Source organism: Urocitellus parryii, chromosome 2 (assembly GCF_045843805.1).
Source record: "Urocitellus parryii isolate mUroPar1 chromosome 2, mUroPar1.hap1, whole genome shotgun sequence".
Lineage (NCBI taxonomy): Eukaryota > Metazoa > Chordata > Mammalia > Rodentia > Sciuridae > Urocitellus > Urocitellus parryii.
Window position 1 is genome coordinate 86639180 of NC_135532.1, and position 12968 is coordinate 86652147.

A 12968-nucleotide genomic window follows, 5' to 3' on the forward strand; every position below is an offset into this window, starting at 1 on the left:
CAAAGTACATGTATGAAGACATGAATTGGTGTTAATATACTTTGTATACAACCAGAGATATAAAAAATTATGCTCTATATGTGTAATATGAATTGTAATCCATCCCGCTGTCATATATAAATTTTAAAATTTAATAATTAAAAAAAGACTGGGCACCCTGGGATCTTTTAAATCTCACATTTGTCCTAAGTCTCCAACAACTCAGCAATCACAGCACAGGCTTTTAGCCTGGAATGGTCCTCCTTTGCTTCTATGTGTGAGTGTCTGCCTGATTCTCTGTATCTGCATCTGGCTGATTTGGGGCATCAGTTTGTCCTTCGACCTTAGTTCTCTGATGATCTAAGAAAGGTGGTTTTTATTTTGTTCATTTTTTTCTCTTATTGGATGATGGAGTGGCTTTCAAGTCCCTTAAAAGCTAGATCAGAAACTGAATGTTCCTTCAATATATTTTTCAAAGGCATGTATATATTGCATATGTGTCATATAACACTTTTAAAATTTTAATATTTATATATGTTTATATCCTTTTATTTATTTTCATATTTTTTTGGTATCAGGGACTGAACCCAGAGGTGCATAAACCACTCAGCCAAGTAGCTAGCCATTTTTATTTTATTTAAAGACAGGAACTCCATAAGTTGCTTAGAGATGGCTTTGAATTTTCAATCCTCCAGCCTCAGCCTCCCATGCTGCGGAGATTACAGGCATGCACCTTGCTCAGAAAAGCTAAATATTTTAAAGTACAGATCAGTTAATACCAAAAATTGGGTAATCTTTGATTTCTGCTTCTTTTTCTCTTTCTCTTTCCCAAATTTCTCCCTTTCTGTGTGTCTCTCACTCTCTTTTGCTGGACAAACGATGAAGTACAGAATATGAAAGATAAAGTAGAGAATGGTTATTCCCATAAAAGTGCATCCATTAAGGAAAAAAATATTAGTTTACGATGCTCATAATTACAATCATATATCTGATGACAGTGGCTATGGTAAAAAAATTTAAAAAGTAAACCTTGAAAATCTTTCCTCAAAGTTTTTAGGTGATATGCTTTGATAAGAGTAAATCAAACCAATTAGAGAACTTCCATAAATCACTCAAGATGCCTTACCATAAGCCTTGAAACTCATGAAGTAGAAAGAATATAGATGATATAATCAGAGTGATCTCCAGGAATAAAAGTTCAGGTTTGGCTGACTCTCTAACTTGTGCTCTTAAGAACAAATCAGGATTAACACTTGTTTTATTGAAAATTATACAGGGAAATGATAAGTTAAAAGTAACTTAATAACTATTTCTATAATTCCCCGAAGAAACTATTTCCAATATTCCATGTTAAATGGTGGATCAATAGATTTGACTGGTTCCCATATAATCCTGCCTCTCATAAGGCGAGGGGAACTCATCTTACACTGCCCCCCAATTCTATGGCTAATGGGTCTTTTTTTATCTTAAATAGGGTGAGAGTTATTAATCTGAAAATCTGAAATACCCCAAAACCTGAAATTTTTTGAGTGCCAAATGATGCCACACATGAAAAAGTCCACAGCTGACTTCAAGTGATGGGTCATAATTAAGTGTAAATGTACTAAAAATACCTGCATAAACGTACCTGCAGGTGATGTATATATGAAACATAAATAAAATTCCTGTTTAGACTTAGTCCTATCCCCAAGGTTACCTCATTATGGATAGGCAGATTAAAAAAATCTGAAATCTGAAATACTTCTGAATTCCCAAGGAAAACTTAACCTATAGTCTCCTAAATATATGGTATATCCTCCTTCCCTTCAATAACCTTCTACCTTATTCATGAGAAACACCAACACTTATTTAAGTCTTGAAGCATTAGATCTTCAAAAATTCTTTAAGATTTATAGGGACAGAAGAAGACACAGAGATACAAACCAAAAGAATAAACAATACTTTTAATGATATAATATCAGAAAATTTCCCAAATCTGAATAATAAAATGGAAAATCAACCACAAGAGGCTTACATGACCCCAAATGTACAAAATTATAACAGATCCACACCAAGGCACATTATAATGAGAACTGAATCAGGAGGGCATATACAAATTAAACAGATCAATTTCAAGCAATGAGATTGAAGATGCCATCAACAGCCTACCAACAAAGAAAAGCCCAGGACCAGATGGATTCACAGCTGAGTTCTATAAGACCTTCAAAGAAGAATTAACACCAATGCTCCTCAAATCATTTCATGAAATTGAAAAGTAGGGAACTCTTTCAAACTCATTCCATTAGGCTAGTATCATCCTGATACCAAAACCAGACAAACAGTATCAAGGAAACAAAACTTCAGACCAATGTCCCTGATGTATATAAATGCACAAATTCTCAATAAAATTCTGTAAAATTGTATTCAAAAACATTCTAAAAAGATAGTGTACCACAATCAAGTGGGGTTCATCCCAGGGATGAAAGCTTGGTTCAACATATGAAAATCATTAATATAATTTATCACATCTATAGACTTACAGAAAAGAATTATATCTCAATAGATTCAGAGAAAGCATTTGACAAAATACAGCACCCCTTCATGTTCAAAACACTAGAAAGACTAGGGATAGTAGGAACACATCTCAACATTGTAAAAGCTATCTATACTAAGCTCAAAGTCAACATCATTTCACATGGAGAAAAACTGAAAGCATTCCCTCTAAAAACTGGAACAAGATAGGGATGCCCACTTTCACCATTTTTAATCAATATAGTCCTTTAAATTCTAGCCAGAGCAATTAGACAGATGAAAAAAATTAGAAGGGATACAAATAGGAAAAGAACAATTCAAACTATCACTATTTGCCGATGACAATTCTATATTTAGAAGATCCAAAAAATTCCACCAGAAAACTTCTAAAACAAATAAATGAATTCAGCAAAGTATCAGAATATAAAATCAATGCCCAAAGTGCATTTCTATACATCAGTGGTTTCATCACTAAAAGAGAAATTTGGGAAACTACCCTACTCACAATAGCCTTAAAAAATACTTGGGAAGAAATGTAGCAAGAGGTGAAAGACCTTTAAAAAGAAAACTACAAAACACTAAAGAAAGAAATTGAAGAAGACTTTAGAAGATGGAAAGATCTCCCATGTTCTTGACTAGGAAGACTTAATATTTTCAAAATGGCCATACTACCACAAACATTATACAGATTTACTGCAATTACAATTAAAATCCCAATAACATTCCTCATAGAAATAGAAAAAGCAATCATGAAATTAATTTGAAAAAATAAGAGACCCAGAATAGCCAAAGTAATCCCTGGCAAGAAGAGTGAAGCAGGAGGCATCAGAATACCAGACCTTAAACTAAACTACAGAGATATAGTAATAAAAATGACATGGTATTGGCACCAAAATAGACGTATAGACCAATGGTACAGAATAGATGACACAGAGACAATCCCACATAAATACCATTATCTCATACCACACAAAGGTACCGAAAATATACCTTGGCAAAAAGATCACCTCTGCCACAAAAGGTGCTGGGAAAACTGGAAACCCATACTCAGCAAAATGAAATTATATCATTATCTCTTACCCTGCACAACACTCAACTCAAAGTGGATCAAGGTCCTAGGAATGAGACCAGAGACCCCTACACGTAATACAAGAAAAAGTAGGCCCAACTTCATAATGTCGGATTGAGTCCTGATTTCCTTAACCAGACTCCTAAAGCACAAGAAATAAAATCAAGCATTAATGAATTAGCAAAAGAAACAATGAATAATGTGAAGAGACAGCCCACAGAGTGGGAGAAAATCTTTACTACATGCACATCAGATAGAGCACTAATTTACAGAATATATAAAGAACTCAAAAAATTTAACACCCAAAAGTAAATAACCCAATCAATAAATGGGCTAAAGAACTGAACACATACTTCTCAGAAGAAGTTATACAATTGATCAACAAATATATGAAAAAATGTTCAATTTATCTAGAAATCAGAAAAATGAAAATCAAAACTACTCAAAGATTTCATCTCATTCCTGTCAGAATGGCAATTATCAAGAATGCAAGCAATAATAAGTGTTGGTGAGGATATGGGGGAAAAGGTACACTCATACATTGATGCTGGGACTTCAAATTGGTACAACCACTCTGGAAAACATTACAGAAATTCCTTAGAAAACTTAGAATGCAACCACCATTTGACCAAGCTATCCCAGCCTTTGGTCTTTACACAAATGACTTAAAATCAGCAGTGATGTGGCCTCATCAATGTTCATAGCAGCTCAATTCATAATAGCTAAACTATGGAACCAACCTAGATGCCCTTCAATAGATGAATGGATAAAGCAACTGTGGTATATATACACAATGGAATATTACTCAGCCTTAAGACTACTGAAATTATGGCATTTGCAGGTAAATGTATGGAGCTGGAAAATATCATGGTAAGCAAAATAAGCCAACCCCCCCCCCTGCCAAACGAAGGCTGAATGTTTTCTCTGATAAGTGGATACTGAACCATAACGGGGATGGAGCAGGTAGGGAAGAATGGAGGAACTCTGGATAGGGCAGAGGGGAGTGAGCAGAGGGGAGGGGGCCTGTGGGTGGGAAAAAATAGTGAAATGTGATGGACATTATTACCCTATATACAGGTATGATTATAGGACTGGTGTGACTCTGCACCATGTACAGCCAGAGGAATGGGAAGTTGTGTTCCATTTGTGTACAATGTGTCAAAGTGCATTCTACTGTCATATATAAGTAATTAGAAGAATTTTAAAAAACCTTCATAAATTCTTGTTGTGCTTCTTCATCAACTTCTGTGCCGATATATCAATATCTTAACTTACCCTTACCCTTAGCTTTAACCTACACACACACACACACACACACATACAAAAAAAACCCACTTGTGATCTTTAACGTTTATAATGTGTGTTTTATCCTTTTCCTCCCCCCACAAAAATCCTGTTTGGATATAAACATCTAAGAAATCTATAAATTGAATGCTTCAAAATATTTAAACCTCTATTCTCAGTAGTACTGCACTTAGAGGAATTAGCATAGGTCCAAATTTAAGACCCCAAAACAGAGCAAATGCATGAGAGTGCAAGCCTATGAAATCAAAGTACAAACCTTTAAGAAATAAGAGTGTGAGCCCTTAAGAAAGAATATTTATGTCAATTCAGCATTCAGTTTGATATGAAATATATTGTGTACCTCCAGGAGAATTAATAAAAACAATCACTTTTTAAAGTATATGAAAAGAAAATACACTCCTTTCTCATTTATATAATTACAAAAAAACATGGAAATTAGGGAAAATTTGATTTTGTAATGATTACAAAAAAGAGAGGCAAATTTAAAATTAATAGACTTATGGAACTTTAGGCAATTTTGGAGATTCTTTTTGTTCATTATGAGAAGTCTGGATTATTAAGATACAAGACAAGTATATCTAAACATCATAAACAACCAATATATATGTAGCTATTTTGTACAATAATTTATAAGTGCCCCTGCCCCTGACAAAGAAATAACTTCTATGTTCAAGAGTAGAAAAAAAGACTAAATCATAAAGAATGACTTCATGGCATTTGTTAGTAAATGGATGAAACTGGATATTATCATGCCAAGTGAATCAAGCCAGTCCCAAAAGTCAAATGTCAAATGTTTTCTCTGATAAGCAGGAGTTAATCCAACATAAAAAGGGAGGCATAAAAAAAGAGAAGAGAATACCAGTTGAGCAGACAAAGGGGAATGAAGGAAAGGGAGGAGGGATGGACAGGGAAACACGGTGAAATGAATCTGACCTAACATTCCTATTTATATATTTGAGTATACTGCAAAGAATCTCATCAGCATATACATCCACTATACACAAATTGCAAAAAAAAAAATCAAATTCCACAAAGTTACATCAAATTCCTATTCTATTAAAAAACTGAACCAAGTAAAGACCCACAAGTGACAAAAGCAGAATACTATACTATGTTATGATGCAAATGCAAAATAAATATTCTCATAAAATTGTTTTCAATAACAAACAAATTTAAAAAACCCAAAATATCAACAATAGGAATTTTAGGTTAGAGGGATTATGAACTATCAGTAGCCTTTTCTGTTTGTTCTCTGTGATTTTATATCTTAAAAAAACAATAACAACATCATGCATTTGGTTTATAAAATGACTGAAATACACTTCATTTGTAATCAAGAAAAACAGACAAAAATGTCTAAATAATATGGAATATCAATATAATAATCTCCAGTTATTAAAAACTGTGTCTTAAAAGAATCAATAAAAATATAAATACTATTTAGTAATTATCGGCTACAATGCCATTTCTTCCATGGTAACATTTTTATAAAGATAAATGTATGAGTGTGTTCATATATAATACACACAGATAAAACATTATTGATACTTTTCTATGATTAATGCAATTTATTCATCTTTTCCTTTGCATATTTTTATGTTAAATTTTCTATATCACCTTAATAATATCATCAAATATAACCAATCACTTTGTGTGGAGAAGGGACATGCTAATTCTTACTCCTTTCTTGTTTTGTTTTTGGTACCAGGGACTGTATCCAGAGGTACTTTACCAGTGAGCCATAGCCCAGCCCTTTCTTATATAATTTATTTTGAGATAGGACCTCACTAACTTGCTTAGGGCCTTGCTAAATTGCTGAAGCTGGCTTTGAACATTTGATCCTCCTGCCTCAGAGGAGCAGGAGGGAGGAGCCGCTGGGATTTACAGGTGTGTGTGGCTCTTACTGCTTTATTTGTGATATCATATTAAGAGGAGAAAGGGGAAGATAGCTATTATCTCAAGAACAAAGAAAAGTAATAAAAACCAACTTATGAGGTATAAAAATAATTTGTGTCATCCTTGGCACAAATGTTGTATCTTCTGATCACCTTTTCAATATAAAGTATATTAAAATTACATTAGAATATCTGTAAGAATTTGATTTCAATATACTATAATTTTAATTGAGCAACTAGCTGACAGGAGTAAGAGCACTCAGATTATTAATCAAGGAAATGACGAAAAAGCAATCTTGATTTAGTGTTAATTGCTGCACTAAACTGTCATTACTTGAAGAAAAATATCAATGTCCCCTAGATGGAAACCAAGTGACACACTATTAATCAAAATTACCAAAAATATAATTCAAAATAAAAAGCAAGTGGCTTTTCTCCACCATGCCATTTCTCTGATCTTTCATATTTGATAGTTTGAAATAATGAGAAAAATCTGAAAACCAATAAAGACTATTTTTGTTATTTTACTGGATGAAGCTCTGAAAGCCTATGATCCTTTAACTATAAGGCTGATCAGGTTACAAATTTCCTCTCTTTCATTTCTAAAACTGTCCCTAAACTCAAAACCAATAATCAGTATATTCTCATTGAAAAGATTTCAATTTTCTACAAAACCTGTTAAGAATCCAATGCTGTGCTCGCTTCGGCAGCACATATACTAAAATTGGAACGATACAGAGAAGATTAGCATGGCCCCTGCGCAAGGATGACACGCAAATTCGTGAAGCATTCCATATTTTTCAAACCAAGGGAATGAGTAACCTGCTGAATGAAATAATTACAGAAAACTTTCCAGAAATAAAAAAGGAAACAGATATACAAATTGAAGATGCATTCAGGACCCCGAGCACACAAAATCACAGTAGACCAACGCCAAGACACATTGTTATGAAGATATCCAATATACAGAACAAAGAGAAAATATTAAAAGCTACAAGAGAAAAGAGACAGATTACATTCAGGGGTAAACCAATAAGATTAACAACAGATTTTTCATCACAGACACTGAAAGCAAGAAGGTCATGGAACAATGTATTTCAAACACTGAAAGACAATGGATGCCAACCAAGAATTCTGTATCCAGCAAAATTAAGCTTCAGGTATGACAACGAAATAAAAATCTTTCATGATAAACAAAAGTTAAAAGAGTTTGCAGCCAGAAAACCAGCATTGCAAAGCATTTTGAGCAAAACACTACACGAGGAAGAAATGAAAAACAATAACCAAAACCATCAGAGGGAAGTGCCTCAGTAAAGACAGAGGGTGAGGGGAAAGATAATCATGGAGAAACAAACTAAATTTTTTTAAAAAAGGATAAATAATCAAACATGGATGGAAGTACAAACCATATATCAATAGTAACTCTGAATGTTAATGGCTTAAACTCTCCAATAAAGCGACATAGGCTGGTATCATGGATTAAAAAAACAAATCCAACAATATGCTGCCTCCAGGAGACACATCTGATTGGAAAAGACATACACAGGCTGAAGGTGAAAGGATGGGAAAAAATATACCACGCACACGGTCCTCGTAAGCAAGCAGGGGTGGCCATCCTCATATCGAATAAAATCGACTTCAAGACTAAGTTAATCAAAAGGGATAAAGAAGGACACTGTATACTGTTAAAAGGAACCATTCACCAACAAGACATAACAATTATCAATATTTATGCACCAAATAATGGTGTTGCGATATTCATAAAACAAATTCTCCTCAAGTTCAGGAATCAAATAGACGAAAACACAATAATTATGGGTGACTTCAACACACCTCTCTCACCATTGGACAGATCCTCCAAACAAAAGTTGAATAAAGAAACTATAGAACTCAATACCACAATCAATAACCTAGACTTAACTGACATATATAGAATATATCAACCATCATCAAATGGATATACTTTTTTCTCAGCAGCACATGGATCCTTCTCAAAAATAGACCATATATTATGCCATAGGGCAACCCTCAGTAAATATAAAGGGGTGGAGATAATACCATGCATTTTATCTGATCATAATGGAATGAAACTGGAAATCAATGATAAAAGAAGGAAGGAAAAATCCTGCATCACATGGAAAATGAACAATATGTTACTGAATGATCAATGGGTTACAGAAGACATAAAGGAGGAAATCAAAAAATTCTTAGAGATAAATGAAAATACAGACACAACATATCGGAATCTATGGGACACAATGAATGCAGTTTTAAGAGGAAAATTCATCGCCTGGTGGTCATTCCTCAAAAAAAGAAAAAACCAACAAATAAATGAGCTCACACTTCATCTCAAAGCCCTAGAAAAGGAAGAGCAAAACAACAGCAAATGTAGCAGAAGGCAAGAAATAATTAAAATCAGAGTGGAAATCAATGAAATTAAAACAAAAGAAACTATTGAAAAAATTAACAAAACTAAAAGTTGGTTCTTCGAAAAAATAAATAAGATCGACAGACCTTTAGCCATGCTAACGAAGAGAAGAAGAGAGAAAACTCAAATTACTAACATACAGGATGAAAAAGGCAATATCACAACAGATGCTACAGAAATACAGAAGACAATTAGAAATTATTTTGAAAACCTATATTCCAATAAAATAGAAGATAGTGAAGACATCGATAAATTTCTTAAGTCATATGATTTGCCCAGACTGAGTCAGGAGGATACACACAATTTGAACAGACCAATATCAATGGATTAAATTGAAGAAGCCATCAAAAGACTACCAACCAAGAAAAGCCCAGGACCAGATGGGTATACAGCGGAGTTTTACAAAACCTTTAAAGAAGAATTAATACCAATACTTTTCAAGTTATTTCAGGAAATATAAAAAGAGGGAGCTCTTCCAAATTCATTCTATGAGGCCAACATCACCCTGATTCTGAAACCAGACAAAGACAACTCAAAGAAAGAAAACTACACACCAATATCTCTAATGAACCTAGATGCAAAAATCCTCAATAAAATTCTGGCAAATCGAATACAAAAACACATCAAAAAAATTGTGCACCATGATCAAGTAGGATTCATCCCTGGGATGCAAGGATGGTTCAATATACGTAAATCAATAAATATTATTCACCACATCAATAGACTTAAAGATAAGAACCATATGATCGTCTCGATAGAGGCTGAGAAAGCATTCGACAAAGTACAGCACCCCTTTATGTTCAAAACATTAGAAAAACTAGGGATAACAGGAACTTACCTTGACATTGTAAAAGCTATCTATGGTAAGCCTCAGGCTAGCATCATTCTGAATGGACAAAAGTTAAAGGCATTCCCTCTAAAATCTGGAACAAGACAGGGATGTCCTCTATCACCACTTCTATTCAATATAGTTCTCGAAACACTGGCCAGAGCAATTAGACAGACAAAGGAAATTAAAGGAATAACAATAGGAAAAGAAGAACTTAAATTATCACTATTTGCAGATGACATGATTCTATACCTAGAAGACCCAAAAGGATCTACAAAGAAACTAGTAGAACTAATAAATGAATTCAGCAAAGTGGCAGGATATAAAATCAACACGCACAAATCAAAGGCATTTCTGTATATCAGCGACAAAACTTCTGAAACGGAAATGAGGAAAAACACTCCATTCACAATATCCTCAAAAAAAATAAAATACTTGGGAATCAACCTAACAAAAGAGGTGAAAGATTTATACAGTGAAAACTACAGAACCCTAAAGAGAGAAGTAGAAGAAGACCTTAGAAGATGGAAAAATATACCCTGTTCATGGATAGGCCGAACTAACATTATCAAAATGGCGATATTACCAAAAGTTCTCTATAGGTTTAATGCAATGCCAATCGAAATCCCAAAGGCATTTCTTGAAGAAATAGATAAAGCAATCATGAAATTCATATGGAAAAATAAAAGACCCAGAATAGCAAAAGCAATTCTAAGCAGGAAGTGTGAATCAGGCGGTATAGCGATACCAGATTTCAAACTATATTACAGAGCAATAGTGACCAAAACAGCATGGTACTGGTACCAAAACAGGCGGGTGGACCAATGGTATAGAATAGAGGACACAGAGACTAATCCACAAAGTTACAACTATCTTATATTTGATAAAGGGGCTAAAAACATGCAATGGAGGAAGGATAGCATCTTCAACAAATGGTGTTGGGAAAACTGGAAATCCATATGCAACAAAATGAAACTGAATCCCTTTCTCTCGCCATGCACAAAAGTTAACTCAAAATGGATCAAGGAGCTTGATATCAAATCAGAGACTCTTTGCCTGATAGAAGAAAAAGTTGGCTATGATTTACATATTGTGGGGTCGGGCTCCAAATTCCTTAATAGGACACCCATAGCACAAGAGTTAATAACAAGAATCAACAAATGGGACTTACTTAAACTAAAAAGTTTTTTCTCAGCAAGAGAAACAATAAGAGAGGTAAATAGGGAGCCTACATCCTGGGAACAAATTTTTACTCCTCACACTTCAGATAGAGCCCTAATATCCAGAGTATACAAAGAACTCAAAAAATTAGACAATAAGATAGCAAATAACCCAATCAACAAATGGGCCAAGGACCTGAACAGACACTTCTCAGAGGAGGATATACAATCAATCAACAAGTACATGAAAAAATGCTCACCATCTCTAGCAGTCAGAGAAATGCAAATCAAAACCACCCTAAGATACCATCTCACTCCAGTAAGATTGGCAGCCACTATGAAGTCAAACAACAACAAGTGCTGGCGAGGATGTGGAGAAAAGGGTACTCTTGTACATTGCTGGTGGGACTGCAAATTGGTGCGGCCAATTTGGAAAGCAGTTTGGAGATTCCTGGGAAAGCTGGGAATGGAACCACCATTTGACCCTGCTATTGCCCTTCTCGGACTATTCCCTGAAGACCTTAAAAGAGCATGCTACAGGGATGCTGCCACATCGATGTTCATAGCAGCACAATTCACAATAGCTAGACTGTGGAACCAACCCAGATGCCCTTCAATAGATGAATGGATAAAAAAAATGTGGCATCTATACACAATGGAGTACTATGCAGCAATAAAAAATGACAAAATCATAGAATTTTCAGGGAAATGGATGGTACTAGAGCAGATTATGCTTAGTGAAGCTAGTCAATCCCTAAAAAAAATACCAAATGTCTTCTTTGATATAATGAGAGCAACTATGAACAGAGCAGGGAGGAAGAGCAGGAGGAAAAGATTAACATTAAACAGAGACATGAGATGGGAGGGAAAGGGAGAGAAAAGGGAAATTTCATGGAAATGAAGGGAGACCCTCATTGCTATACAATATTACATATAAGAGGTTGTGAGGGGAATGGGAAAATTAACAAGGAGAGAAATGAATTACAATAGATGGGGTAGAGAGAGAAGATGGGAGGGGAAGGGAGGGGGGATAGTAGGGGATAGGAAAAGTAGCAGAATACAACAATTACTAATTGGGCATTATGTAAAATTGTGGATGTGTAACTGACGTGATTCTGCAATCTGCATTTGGGGTAAAATTGGGAGTTCATAACCCACTTCAATCTAATGTATGAAATATGATATGTCATGAGCTTTGTAATGTTGTGAACAACCAATAAAAAAAATAATAAAAAAAAAGAATCCAATGCTGCCAAATTACTGAGCCTTTAAGTCAGGTGTTTGATTTGGATATAATGGGAACATTGCAATATGTTTTTTTAGCAGTCTTATTTTCTCACAAATCCATTTCAATATGCATCTTGATACGTGAGTCTATGACTAATTATAAAAAACAAGGGGAAATATTTCTTTTGCAGTTTGATGATAGGTATGACAAATATCAGGGTAAGTCACTAAAGTCTCAGAGATAATAAGTTGAACAATGGAGACTAGGAGAAATTTCTGTGCTCATTCTATTATATCCTATGCTCTTCATTGAGTGAACTATAACATAAGTAATAAGAGAAATAGCACTACATTATATCTACTTATTTCAAGATTCAAACTAATTAGTGATTATATTGCAAAATTTGGCAAATTTTGCTAGTTCAAAAGCCTTATTTGTTTTCTGTAATATGGATACAAAAGATTGAATCACCATATGATATGAAAATGTTAAATAAAATATAACAATTCAATTGCTATAAGGTTAGAGAAAGGATAACAGCATAATCAAAACCAGCATACTTAA

The 12968-nt window shown here is 34.3% G+C and overlaps 1 non-coding gene across 1 annotated transcript; it reads left to right on the forward strand.

Moving 5' to 3' along the window:
• The first annotated feature begins 7453 nt into the window (after nt 1–7453).
• LOC113178200 (U6 spliceosomal RNA) lies at nt 7454–7560 on the forward strand. The gene has a single exon (XR_003300192.1). It is a non-coding gene; the product is annotated as a U6 spliceosomal RNA (small nuclear RNA).
• The last annotated feature ends 5408 nt before the right edge of the window (nt 7561–12968 follow it).